General features: G+C 51.8%; 1 protein-coding gene across 1 annotated transcript in view; it reads right to left on the bottom strand.

Annotated features, from left to right (window-relative positions):
* The window catches only part of LOC138491604 (uncharacterized), a 53,428-nt gene that overhangs the window by 38,134 nt on the left and 1,105 nt on the right, over nucleotides 1–14,189 (bottom strand). The window lies entirely within an intron of this gene.

A 14,189-nucleotide genomic window follows, 5' to 3' on the forward strand; every position in this document is an offset into this window, starting at 1 on the left:
AGACCCTACACACGGTCTCAAGCACGGGAAGCATTAGCCAAGACCAATACGCCGCCCCAGCCGAAGGGGAAACCCAAGGCGAAAGGAGTCGACAAGTCAAGACGAGGGAAAGAGAATATTCCCCCGAGTTCGCCTACCACTGCGGTGGAGGAATTTGGTCAATCGCCCGGGCCTGACGAGGAGGTGGCGATGCCTGAAGTATTTGACCCCAATGATCATCCTGAACTAAAAGACTTGTTAGTTGAAGGAGGTCCTGATAGGGACGAATTCAGTAAAGGCCAACGTGAGTGCCCATCTCTGGAAGGCCTAAGGAGACAGGCCTGCTCCCAGCTTGAGGGTGAACCTCCTGGGACGCATAGGATTTATTGGGAAGGTGGACTCCTGTATAGTGAGCCCGCAGAGTCTACAGAAGGAGACCATAGGAGGTTGGTGGTTCCCCTTGCTGTTAGGCCCTTCCTCCTGCAGTTGGTGCATGAAGTTCCCCTTGCTGGTCACCTTGGTATGAAGAGGACCAAGCAAAGGTTATCCATGCACTTCTACTGGCCCAAGATGGGGGTGCAAGTAGAAAGTCACTGCAGGAGTTGTGCCTCCTGCCAATTGTCTGGTAAGGTTGGCGCGACAATCCAAGCTCCGTTGGTACCGCTCCCAGTTGTGGGGGTACCATTTGAAAGGGTAGGGATCGACATCGCTGGTCCCCTTGACCCGCAAACATCCTCGGGCAATAGGTTTATCCTGGTGCTGGTCGACCATGCAACCCGATATCCTGAGGCCATCCCATTGAAAACTGTAACTGCCAAGTCAGTTGCAAAAGCTTTACTTGGCATATTTACTAGGGTTGGCTTCCCTAAAGAAGTTGTGTCGGATCGTGGCAGCAACTTTATGTCGAAGTATATGCAGGCTATGTGGAAAGAATGTGGGGTCACCTACAAGTTCTCTTCTGCATACCACCCCCAGACCAATGGTCTGGTGGAACGTTTCAACAGAACATTAAAGAGCATGATTGGGGCTCTGGAGGAACCTCAGAGAAGAAAATGGGATCTTCTTTTACCATGCTTACTGTTTGCCTACCGAGAGGTACCACAGGAGGGTGTTGGCTTCAGCCCCTTCGAACTTCTGTTCGGTCATCCCGTACGGGGACCCTTAGCCATCGTCAAAGAGGGATGGGAGATGCCCACTCCCCCTGTTACTACCAACGTAGTTGATTATGTGCTAGGGCTCAGAAAACGGATGGTACTTCTGATGGGCTTGGCTAGTGATAAATTGAAGGCAGGACAAGCGCTGGTGAAACATTGGTACAACCAGAAAGCTTCCCTCATCAACTTTACACCTGGTCAGCAAGTCCTGATCATAAATCCCATAAGGCCTCGAGCTTTACAGGACAAATGGTCAGGCCCTTACACAGTGGTGGAGCCCCTGGGTGAGGTTAACTATTTAGTGGACCTTGGAAGGCCTGGACAGGCTCCAAAAGTGTTTCACGTTAATAGGCTGAAGGCTTTCGTCCCAAGAGTCGAAATCGCAGCACTGCTACTGGCTTCAGATGTTGAGGAAGAGGAGTCTGAACCTCTCACCGACCTGTTCCAAAGCGGTCCTTCAGATAGCTCCTTTGAGGGTGTCCGAGTGGCCCCTCACCTGACTTCTGATCAGCAGGCTGAGGTGTAAAGTTTGCTTAGGCAGTTTTCCCCCCTGTTTTCACAGTCGCCTGGTTTGACACCTTGGTGCAAACATAACATAGACACAGGAGACAGTGTACCTACCAAAAGTAGGGGATACAGGATGTCAGACAAAGTACGGTCTTATATTAAGACCGAGGTCAACATGATGTTAGACCTTGGGGTGATTGAACCCTCTAGTAGTCCTTGGTCCAGCCCTGTGGTTTTGGTTCCAAAGGCAGGCACTTCTGAATTGAGGATCTGCGTGTATTACAGGGCTCTGAATGCTGTCACCAAGACAGATGCACACCCCTTGCCTCGAACAGATGAGCTGGTGGATACTTTGGGTGCCTCCAAGTACCTCAGCACGTTTGACCTCACTGCTGGCTATTGGCAAATAGCGTTAGCAGAGCATGCCAAGGAGAAGACAGCATTTTCTACTCCAGACGGCCTTTACCAATTCCGGGTAATGCCGTTCCGGTTGAAGAATGCACCTGCCACTTTCCAGAGGCTTGTGAATCATGCGTTGAATGGGTTGGACGAATTCTGTCTTGCATATCTGGACGATATAGCAGTTTTCAGTGCCACCTGGGAAGACCATGTGAAACACCTCGGGATTGTGCTCCAGGCTCTTCAGAAAGCACACTTGACCATAAAGGCTAGTAAATGCCAGATTGGACAAGGCTCAGTGGTTTACCTTGGACATGAAGTAGGTGGAGGGAGGATACAGCCTCTTCCCAGTAAAGTACAAGCAGTACAAGACTGGCCTACCCCCACTACGCAAACTCAAGTGAGAGCCTTCTTAGGACTCACGGGGTATTACCGCAATTTTATGGCAGACTATGGCACCATAGCTGCCCCTCTGACTGCCCTCACAACTCCGAAGAAGCCCAAGAAGGTAACTTGGACCGACGAGTGTGAGAAGGCCTTCAATGGCTTAAAAGACTCCTTGTGCCAGGCCCCTGTCCTCAGGGCCCCTGATTATCAAAGACCTTTTATCATGCAGACGGACGCCTCTGACACTGGGATAGGAGCTGTACTATCACAAGTAGATGAGAAGGGTAAAGAACACCATATTGGTTTTATTAGCCGACAGCTTAAGGACAGAGAGCTCAGATGGTCCACGGTAGAGAAAGAATGTTTCTCTGTTGTGTGGGCCCTAAGGAAGCTGAAGCCCTACCTCTATGGGACCCACTTCACTGTGCAAACTGACCATAAGCCCTTAAAGTGGCTAATGAACATGAAGGGGGAGAATCCAAAGTTGCTTAGGTGGTCCATAAGTCTACAAGGCTTCGACTTCACTATTGAGCATAGGTCAGGTGTCCAACATAGCAATGCTGATGGGTTGTCCAGAATGTTTAACCGACCTGAACAAGAGACTCATCCAGGGGTGGATTAGTTCCCCCTGTCCATAGTCTGGGAGGGGCAAGTGTTAGGAAAGATTTCGTAATTGTAGGTAATTTTCCTTCCATGTGGCAACCCCTAAACTTTTTGCTGTTGTTTTTCACCTTGTTCTTGACTTTGCCAGAGAAGTGCAGCCTTCTGCCGCACTCCTCTGGGCTTTCGCTCCTTTCTTACGGGGAAACTGACATGCCCTTAAGACAGTCAGTACCGGGGAACGCTGTTTCCCGTAGTTTCTTTTATCATGTTGCGGCTTTCGCGCAACATGACACAAGAGGGCACTGTAAGCTAAGTTACAGCTCTCTTGGGTCTCTAGCCATCTACAGGCCCTAGATACTCGTTTAGGATTGTATCTGATCGGTGCAAGTGATTCAGGGACGGGAATGGTGGCAGCGATCGTTTCTTGTGTTTTGAGCTCCTTTTGGCGTTCTAAGCGCGTTTCTCGCACTTAACCCAAAATGGTGGCCTGGCTCCCAAAATGGCCAGACCACGAGGCTCCTTTGTCCTGTCCGCTGACCGTCTTGCTCCCTTCACCTTCCCCAGGTCGAGCCGACCCGGGGCCTTCCTTATTTGGGCATGTACTTTCCCGCGAAACACGGATGCTTTCGCGGGCTTCTACATGTCTTGTGTGTGCCTCCAGGATGTGGGCTGGGATGTCTGGTCCCAATACACATCCTGGGTGCCAGAGAGTCTAGGGTGGTGTGAATGCCTGGGACCACCGTGGTCCGTGATTGGTCCACGAATGGTGTGAGTGTTGATGAGCGGATCTCCCATTGGGTCCCCTCCGTTTTGGTGCGAAGCGAACTGTGGATAAGAGGGGGCTGGAAACACCACTACCATGTCGATCTCCTGAGTTCTCACGAACGAAGGAATACAGGAGCCAAGTATCCTGCAACCAAGAGGCTGAACCGAGGAATCGCTGGTGACCCGCTGAAGGACTTCTCCTCTGCACTGCTGTCGTCTTGTGAAACCCTTTTCACCTTTGATCGAACCAGAAGGCCTGTACTGGTACTTCGACCCTTGGAATAGCGGGAACAGCTATTCTCGGCATCTTCACCATCTCCTGCCAGTAAGCCTTCGGAAGCGTCTCTGGGCCATCCAGCTGACTGACCAGCTTACACGGGAGTCTTGCTCTGTAACCGCCGCCATGTTGTGTAGTATTTCGAGTCCTTGTCACTCTCACACGCTTCGTACACTTGGCGTTCCCAGGTCTGAAGTGAGTAGTGTACATTTGGCTCAGATACACACGGCCGCTCCGTTGCCCTGCTGTGGTAACAAACTGTGCGGGTTTCTTCGATTGGGACGTCTTTTTACTCAGCACGACGACGAGGCGTTCCCTGCTCTTCTGAACCTGCCAGCTGCTGAAACTGACGCGGAGAAGCCTGGGTCTGCTTGCATCGGGGACCGGTGAGTAGCATAGCTAGGATCTGGTCGCCCTCCTGCAGGAGCCCATTGCTTTTCCCCGCTGTGTAAAACAGCACCCTTTTCCGTACTCGCGCTCTGCTTCTGCCCACTGCGGAGGCTGCGCTTGAGTCGCGGAACTCATTCTTCTTCTTTTGTGCACTAAACTGAACTGCCTGATTTCCCTCGAAGAGCTTCTCCTTTTGCCCGTTGGCACCAGCACGTGCAGGTACTTTTGAGCACAAGGCTCCACTCTTCGCAGGGCTCGGACTTCCATCTAGTTAGGTGCCTCTGAAGGCGAACTGGGTCTAAGCATTATTTCGCAATGCCTGTCTTCCTTCCCTTTTAGGTGGACTACCCATTTCGTGCATCTAACGCTTGAGACTGTCGCATTTGTATATATATTGTGTTGATATGGTATGTGTTGGTTTACTATCGTTATATTGTGATTTTCTCGCTACGGTCATTGTTTTAAAGGCCTTGGAATAAATGTGTATATATTTTTAATATAACAACTGTTTGGAGTAGTTTGTAAGTGATCTTCCTTTGTGTGCTCATTGCGGGCTTTCAGTCACCCTCACCCCTCTTGAGACCTAGTCTTGACCGCCGCAATCGCTACCTTGATTGGTCTGGCTCGTCCAGAGGTTACCCTGTTCCAAGTAATTAGGTTGGCCTTCTGAACTTCTGCGCCACCAGGACAGAGTTCAGAAATCCGTCTTAACACCAACCATGGCACTGATGTTGTTGTGCGTATGGGAGTTGCAGTAAACTATTGTCCTGGGCAATTGGGGATCAAATGGGTAGGGTACTAGATGGAATTTGTACCTTAGTGCTCTAGCAAGGCTGTATGTGACCCCTGGGGGAAGATGACGGGTCACGCAACGCACAGGCACCCCAAAAAAGGGAGATAATGTGCCTGCAACCCCTCCTAGACCACGTGCGTGGAAAAATAAACCTGCACTACGCTGTGGCACCCAGAAACACAAAAATGAACCTATGCGTGTCACACGCAGCCTAGACTGACCTCTGAAGGGGTACGCAACACACGCGGGCAAGCACAGATGTTAAATACATGCGCGACTCACCGTCTACCAGGAAAAATCGCGTGAAAAATACGCGCATGTGCGTGTTGGCAACACCCCTGCCAAAAGAAGAATTGTACGCTGTCTGAGGAGACAGGACAACAGAAGAAGTGAACGCTGTTTGAGGAAACAGGCCCAGGAAAAAGACAAAAAGAGAAAAAGCTGTCAGAGGTAACAGGGAGTACGAACTTGGAACGCCATGAAGTAAATCGCGTGTGAACCGACAAGAAGTACAGATTTCACCCACTCGCTCGCCATGAAAAGCACGTACAAGGAAATGGCATTCTACACGTACCTTTTAAACATGCCCACACATCCAGCGTCACTTCCGCATGTACGCGCTAAGGCCCTATCCTCCAATTACACGAGCTGACACTCTGACGTGCAGTCATAGGGAAACGCCCGCGCACGCACGTCACAGACGTGCATACGCGCTGAGGCCCTTTCCACCAATTGCACGCTATGACACTCTGACATGCTTATTTTCTCTACGCTCCATGGAAAACGCACGTGCGCGTAACATCATAGACGCGCTTACGCGCTAAGGGCCTTTGGTCCAATGGAATCGCGTATGCGTGCTGATGCGCTTACGCGCTAAGGGCCTTTCCTCGAATTACACGCTGACGTGCAGAATTTTCACGTGCCAAATCACTCCGTATCAAGCTGGCCACGCGTAAGCACACGGAAGACCACGCTCCTGCCCAAAAGGCCGGATTACTGCCCACCAGAGCCCCGAGCAGCCTCCCACGAGCCATCTGCTGCTGCCTGCCTGCCTGCTGCCACCGTGCCCTGCCATTTGGAGCCTGCCCATCAGCCATCTGCAGGGGTCCAGTTGCTGTGTCCACCCCTGCTGGAGCAGAAGACTCCCGACTGGGATACCATCGCTCCACAGCCCAGCCCCAGGACCCAGTTGCCCAACCACGCCTGCCTCGGGGGTCGCCATGTCGGGGCAAACACCATCCGAGACCACTGGCGACCCCCAGCCAGAGGGGCAGAGGGCCACCAGCTTCAGTCAGAAGGAAGTTGGTGCCCTGGTGGAGCTTGTCCTGGGGCATTATGATGCCCTCTTCGGATCATCACGCGCCAACAAGGAAGGACGGACTCGGATCTGGATGGACATCGTGACTGCCATCAACGCGGAGGGGGTGGCAGTCCGACTATTCCATCATGTCAAGAAGCACTGGAAGGACTTCAGGTCCAGAACCCTCAACAAGGCCCGGCGCCTCTTGAAGGCAGCGGATGCTAAGGGGCGCCGGGGCCACTTGTCGGAAGATCAGATGAGGGTCCTGGAACGCATATCCCCAGCGCTCCACGTCCAGGTCCTTGAGAGGCAGACCCGTCTGGAGACGAGCGTTAAGTGGCCAAGCATTGCTGTGTGAGACAGGGTATGTTGCAGTGTGCTGGTTGTCTGATACTTGCCTGTATGTGTGACATAGGCCATTTACGCGTGTGTGTGTGTGTGTGCAGGGACATCATGGTCATGCATTTGAGAACATTAATGTGTGAAGCACACGGTTGGTGTATGTGTTTAAATGCAACATGGGGAGCCCTTTGCGGAATGGACACATGAGAGCATGCCAGTCTCTGTTCCTGGACATGGGTGGGGGTGAGGGATGGGTGCTGATGCCATGTGCATGTATGGTGTCCATGTCTGTGTGTCTGACCTGCATGTCTGTGACTTGTGAATGCCATGGATGCATGACACATGTCTGTGACAATGTTCAGAATCACTGATGCAGCCTAGTTATCCTTGCATCCACTGTGTCTGGGGTGTACGAGTCCAGATGGATGAAAGTACGGTGAAGTGTGTGCATGTGATAGGCATGACCCATGATGCATGTGAGTTCAAAAACAACATTGTATGTTTCAAGAGTCCCTTGGACATGTTTGCTAATGTCCATAGCATGCGCCATGCCTGTTACTGCATGTGTTTTGCCTGCACTGACCCATGTGTTGTGGAGGGACATGATGGAAGGGATCTTTGACAGTGCCAATCATCTGCTATTGCTTCCTGTCTAGGGGACCATTGTACAGTACCCTGATGCTTGTGTTCTATGTCTCCCTCTACACAGCACAAAGTGAAGAAGAGGGCAGAGACGGCGCTGTGGAGCAAAGCAGCGGGGATGCCCCCACGGCTGCAGCGGAAGGGGTGGGTGAGCCCCCACAGGGGCTTGCAACAGCAGAAGACGGGGTGGAGCCATCCAGGTTGGTGGTTTCCACAGAGGAGGAGGAGGCCGCTACTGAGCGCACATGGGGCCTGGTGGGGGCATCCCTGCTGGTGCAAGTGGTGCAGTTCAGGGCCAGGGGCAGGAGGCAGCACAGGTCGCCGTGGAGGTGCCTGTGCATGTCACTGTCCCTGACACTGTGACTGCACCACCATGCACCAGCAGGGATGCCCCATCCCAGGCCCGTCCGCAGGTGGGGGGAATGTCCATGTCATCTGACTCCCCTCCACCTGCGGACGAGGGGACCCCTGGCCGTATGGAGAAGGTCCAGATTGGTGTCGCGTTGCGCACGGGTGTCATTCGTGATGAGGTGCGTGCTTCCCGGGGGGAGCACACACGTCATCACGAAGAGCACCGTGCCAATGTGGCCCAGTTGGGAGCGGCCATGGTCGGGGGTTTCGTACATGTGTCGGGCACTCTGGCGACCCTCTCCTCCTCTGTGGAGGCTCTGCGCCAGTCGATCTCCATGCCGTCTTCCGGCCCAGATGCCACTAGGGCCCCCTGTGGACCTGCCCCGACCAACGCAGCCAACTCGGTGGGGATCCCATCCCTGCCACAGTCGGGAGTCGGAGGTCCAGCAGGGATGGACACACCAGCAACTGGACCCCAGCAGATGGAGGATGTGACGGCATCATCGGGCAGGGCACGTGCACGACGGCGTCGGTGGATTCCATCAGCCTGGATGCCGTCGTGCTGGCACAGGCAGTTGCGTCGGAGGCATCGGCAGGCTCGACGTGGGGGGCATCATGGTTCGGGGCCATCAACATCAGGGGTGCAGGCATCGGCCGGAGGGCAGGAGAACCCTGGAATGGGAGTGTCTTCCGTGTGGGAGCGGTTGGGCCAGCAGATAGGTGCGGAGCGGCAGCGGGCAGAGAAGGAACGGCTCACAATGGTCAGGGCGGAGAACTCCATGCGGAGGGCACTGAGGCGGGCTGGCTGCCTCGAGGGTATTCGCAGGGAGTTGGAGCTGGACACTGCATTATCCCTGCGAGACCTCGGGGCCAGGGAACATGCCTGCCTCCAAGCCATTGAACAGGGGTTCGATGATGCCCTGGCCCATAACAACAACCAGTGAGCCGTCGGACTAGCCCGCTGCCCTTGTAAATAGTTATGTAGTTAGTGTTAGGTTTTCTTTGCTTTTTAATTTTTTTTTTACCTTTTGGACAATGGACCACATTTTTGTATATAGTTTTTTTATTAGGTAGTATTATTAGATAGTTTTCATTTCTTCTGTTGGGATCATGGACCCTGGATTGTTTATCTGTATATAGTTGAGTGTTGGATTTTATTTTTTTATTTGGAATTTACCCATGGAGCAATGGTTTTCGGTTTGGATTTTCCATTGGATTTACTTTTTTGAACTGTGACTTTGGACACCTTTCCTTTGGATTATGATTTGTGGTTTTACTTTATTTTACGGACATGCTGCTTTTGGTTTTTAATTCCCATTGTCGTTTGTTTATTTTTGATTCCATTTATGTTGCTTTTAATACAAGTTCTTCATCAAACTTCAATGTGTAGTATCATCTCATTGGTTTCATGCATATCATGATATAGGTTTTGACATTCACTGACACCCATTGTGTGTATGTGAGGGACATGTGTTCATTTACATACTTGCCATTGGGGTTGTATCATGTAATTGCCATTTCTAAGGGGGTGGATGCAATACTTGGGTGGGTGATTGGCATGTGGAGGCAGCCCATAAGGGCCAGGGATCTAGATTGTGATGACGTGTTGGCTGGGGCACATGAGTCGGGGCCTGGTGGAGGGTGCCCCTGGATGCTGGGGGGTGGGGGTGCTGGGAGACATGTGTGGGGGCATGGTGGGGGGTGCCCTGCACTGCTGGGGGGTGGGTGTGCTGGGAGACATGAGTGGGGGCCTGGTGGAGGGTGCCCCTGACTGCTGGGGGGTGGGGGTGCAGGGGGACATGAGTTGGACATGAGTGGGGGCCTGCTGGCAGGTGCCCCACAGTGCTGGGGTGTGGGGGTGCTGGGAGACATCCGTTGTTGATCAGTAGTGCAAGGTGACATGTGGCTTGGCTGGGGGGCATGCCCATGGTGGATGGGCTGCCTGCGGGACATGAGTAGGGGTGCAGGGTAGTCCCCTGTGGTGGGAGGGTGTAGAGGGAACACCTGGGAGGACCCACACGGCCAAATCCCATGTAGTACTCCCCGCGCACCCCTGAAATACACATACCCTGCTGAATTCGCGTGTGAGACTTCCCGCGCACCCCTGGAACACACGTACCCAGGACAATCGCGTGTGGAACTTCCCGCGCACCCCTGAAAGACACGTACCCTGCTGAATTTGCATGTGAAACTTCACGCGCACCCCTGAAATACACATGCCCTGATGGAATCGCGTGTGAAAATTCCCGCGCACCCCTGAAATACACGTACCCTGCTGAATTTGCGTGTGATACTTTCCGTGCACCCCTGGAATACACGTACCCAGGACAATCGCGTGTGGAACTTCCCGCGCACCCCTGAAATACACGTACCCTGCTGAATTTGCGTGTGAAACTTCCCGCGCACCCCAGTAATACACGTACCCTGCTCGCACAGGCCCAATCACGTGTGAAACTTCCCACGCACCCCAGTAATACACGTACCCAGCTGAAATCGTTTGTGAAACTTCCCGCGCACCCCAGTAATACACGTACCCCGCTCGCACAGGCCAATCGCGTGTGAGACTTCTCGCGCACCCCAGTAATACACGTGCCCCGCTCGCACTGGGCCAATCGCATGTGAAACTTCCCACGCACCCCAGTAATACACGTACCCCGCTCGCACAAGGGCCAATCACGTGTGAAACTTCCTGCGCACCCCAGTAATACATGTACCCCGCTCACACAGGGCCAATCGCGTGTAAATCTTCCCGCGCACCACAGTAATACACGTACCCTGCTGAAATCGTGTGTGAAACTTCCCGCGCACCCCAGTAATACACGTACCCTACTGAAATTGCGTGTGAAACTTACCGCGCTCCCCAGTTATACACGTACCCCGCTCGCACAGGGCCAATCGCGTGTGAAACTTCCCGCGCAGCCCAGTAATACACGGACCCCGCTTGGCGTTTGCTGTTTGGCAGCCCTGTAAACTGGTCCAGGGTTAGCACAGACATTTGCGAAGAATTGGGGATTTTGATGGATTTTCCTTGCGCGAGGGCGTTCTTGGGGGTGTAACTGGCGCTGCTGCAGGGTCGCTGCGCCACTCTGCGCCACGGCTGGTTTTGGGGGCTAAAATCCATGAATACGCTGTGCGATGAAATGGATTTTATCGCACGCGGCTGGCGCAGTGTATCGCACGGGGACACTGTGCGCCAGCCGCGTGCGCCACTTTTGTGCAAAATTCTATGAATTACCCTGACAATGTCTCACTATATATTGTCTCTTGCACCCTGTCAAGGGATACTCCTACATTAGTTCCTTTCCGGGGCTTGGCAACATGATGGGTTGTTCTTTTCTCCAAATGTTTGCATCTAATATGCAAACTTCATGGCAATAAATGAAATGTACAATCTGGGGTGACACAAAATATCTTATTACAATCTCTTCAACAACCCTGACAAAATGCAAGATGAGGACAGCAGGTTTTGGAGTGGCCTCATCTTTTGTCACTTCCTCTGAAGGGTCATGTGTTTCTTTCTCCTGCGGATGGAAGATTACAACTTTAAGGTTTTAACCTCATATGAAATATTAAGCCTATTGTCAGAGGATGGTTGTCATTCACAGTTGTTCCTTTGCAGTCTCATCATAAATGTACCCATCATGTTCCATGTAATATTTATATTTATGTTTTAAACTTGCATAATAGGATGCCTGCAGTCTTGACATAACATTATTATTATTATTATTTGGGTATTTATTGAGTACAGACCTAGCTTCAAGAAGCAACGGAGAACTTGACAATCATGGGAGTTGGCAGCTATCAACAGGGGAGAGGGAAGGTGGGCAATTTGCCAGCAGGGAATCTACGAACAACCAAGGGATGAAATAGTAGGGATCAAATCACCCAGTGTCAGGTGGGTGGGAAGTGGAGCATTTGTGGACCTAGGTGTTAGGTTTGAGCCATTCCTTGAAAAGGAGGGTCTTGAGCTCCTTCCTGAACTCTAGTTGTGTGGGGAGGGGTTGATGTTGATGGGGAGGAGATTCCAGAGTCTAGGGACGAAGACAGAGAAGACCTGACTTCTGGTTCTTTCCTTCCTGCATCGACAGAGTTCAAGTCAGCTCATGTCCTTCCCTTGGTTGGATCAGAGGGCTCAAGAGACAATGGCCCTCATTACGACCCTTGCGGAAAGGGGTTTACGCCAGCGTAAACCATGGCGCACCTTTCCGCCTGACTACGAGTTCCCGTAGCGCCATGGTGATTTTTACGCCTGCTTTTTGCAGGCGGAAAAATCCATGGCGCTACGGGACTTGTTGTTAACTACGCCACCGTAATTCACGGTGGCGTAATTAACGCCTTCCCCACTCCCATTATACCCTATGGGGCAAAAATGGGGAAGGGTAAATGGGGATTGGGGACTTACCGCCCCGCCAAGGTCGGAATGGGGCGGTAAGTCTGCCAACCACCATGGCGGAGTTGGCAGCTTAGCGCCATGGACCATGGTGCAAATTGCACCATGGTTCTCCGCCAGGGTCGTAATGAGGGCCAATGAGTCATGCATGACACATCTCAGGGGTGCCAGGGTAGATGCCGGAAGGTCTTCCAAAAGGGCATGGCCACAATGCAGGTAAAAAAAAATCAAGACTTTGACAGCAGATCTTGAGTTGTTTTCTGAGATAATGGCCCTCATTACCACCCAGGCGTTGGACCATGGTGCTAATAGCACCATGGTCCATGCCGGTAACTTACCGACTCCGCCATGGCGGAATGGGGAATTACCGCCCCATTCCGAGGTTGGCGGGGCGGTAATTCCCAATGCCGCCATGGCCCTTCCCCATTCCCATGTTTGCCCAATAGGGCTCAATGGGACTGGGGAAGGCGCTAATTACGGCACTGTAAATTACGGTGCCGTAATTAGCTCCTAGGTCCCTTTGCGGGTTGGTTTTTTAACGCCTGCTAAAAGCAGGCGTTAAAGTGCAACCCGCAAAGGGACCTCGTAATCAGGCGTTAAGGGTTTAACGGCGCTGCCACCTTTTACGGCGCCGTTAACCCCTTAACGCCTGGGTTGTAATGAGGGCCAATGGCTTGATTTTGCACAGGAGAGAAAGTTGGTAGCAAGCGGTTTGTGTCTTCCTTGCTAGGTACTGTTTGAAGTGAGGTGTCTGTCGATGTCGAAACCCAAGGTACAGGTCACCAACTGGAGTGTGTAGTCCTTGAGGTGCATTGTAAAAAGCCAGGTCTGGATGTCAGGTTGTTCAGTGTTGAAGGTCAGGAGTAGGAATTTAGTCATTTAGGAGTTGAGCTTCAGGTAAGCACTGGACATCTAAGACTGGATCAATGAGAGAAATGCCTTGAGCCGGTGGAGGTCTTCGATGGATATCTTGAGTTAGAACTGCGTGCCATCTGAATGTTGGTGGATGTGGATGTTGTCTGGAATTAACTAATCGCTGACTATCATGAGTGGACTAAAGATTCGATTAAAGATACAGAGGTATTAACCCACCCACTCAATTGTGTATTCATACAGAAGACAGTGGCTGATGTAGGGTGGAAAGTTATTCTGGGAGCCCCTTAGTCTTGGATCCAGGATATGGCAGTGACTGATGTGATGGGAAAGAGCTTCTGGACAATGCTTTTGGTCTGTTCTAGCTAAGGATGTGCACCATCTTCTTGCCCTGCTTTTTGAAATTGAAGCTAGGCTAACACTGCATTTGTTTCACATGGATTTTGCAGTAATTGGCTGCTCTGGGGTCATCTCATTACATGGCTATGCTTCATGCTTTGTCGCAAAACTATTAACTTTACTTAAAACATGTTTCTAAAAGGTATATTTTCCTTTACTACATTCATTCAGCAACAATCACCCCTGTGTCCGGGGGCGTACATGGCCAGTAACAGCCAGAGCCTGGGCATGCCCCAGCGAAGTGACAGCCTTGGCAAAGATTTAGGACCATTACAGCCATTTAAATTTGCCATATCGATATAGAATGATTTTTGTTTGTGATTACAGCCATGTACACACCACCGACAAGGGGCTGATTGCTACTAGCTCCAGGGCAACGTCGGGGGTGTAATATGTTTTATTTTGTATTTCAATTTATTATTTTTTTTACTGGAGACAGGCTTCGTACATATTGTGCGAGCATAATATCCAGTGAAAAGAAGAAAAAAGAAGATGGCCTCCGCCATAGTAACATAGCTCTCAACTCACCCGCTTTTGGCGGGTGTCACCCGCCTTGAAAGCAGATGAATCACCCGCCAAGTCCCTCAGGCGCCCATTCACTTCTATGGGCCTCTCACCCGCCAAAAAGAAAATCGGGT

This window comes from Ambystoma mexicanum, chromosome 10, assembly GCF_040938575.1.
Source record: "Ambystoma mexicanum isolate Mex_15411 chromosome 10, UKY_AmexF1_1, whole genome shotgun sequence".
In the NCBI taxonomy this organism is placed as follows: domain Eukaryota; kingdom Metazoa; phylum Chordata; class Amphibia; order Caudata; family Ambystomatidae; genus Ambystoma; species Ambystoma mexicanum.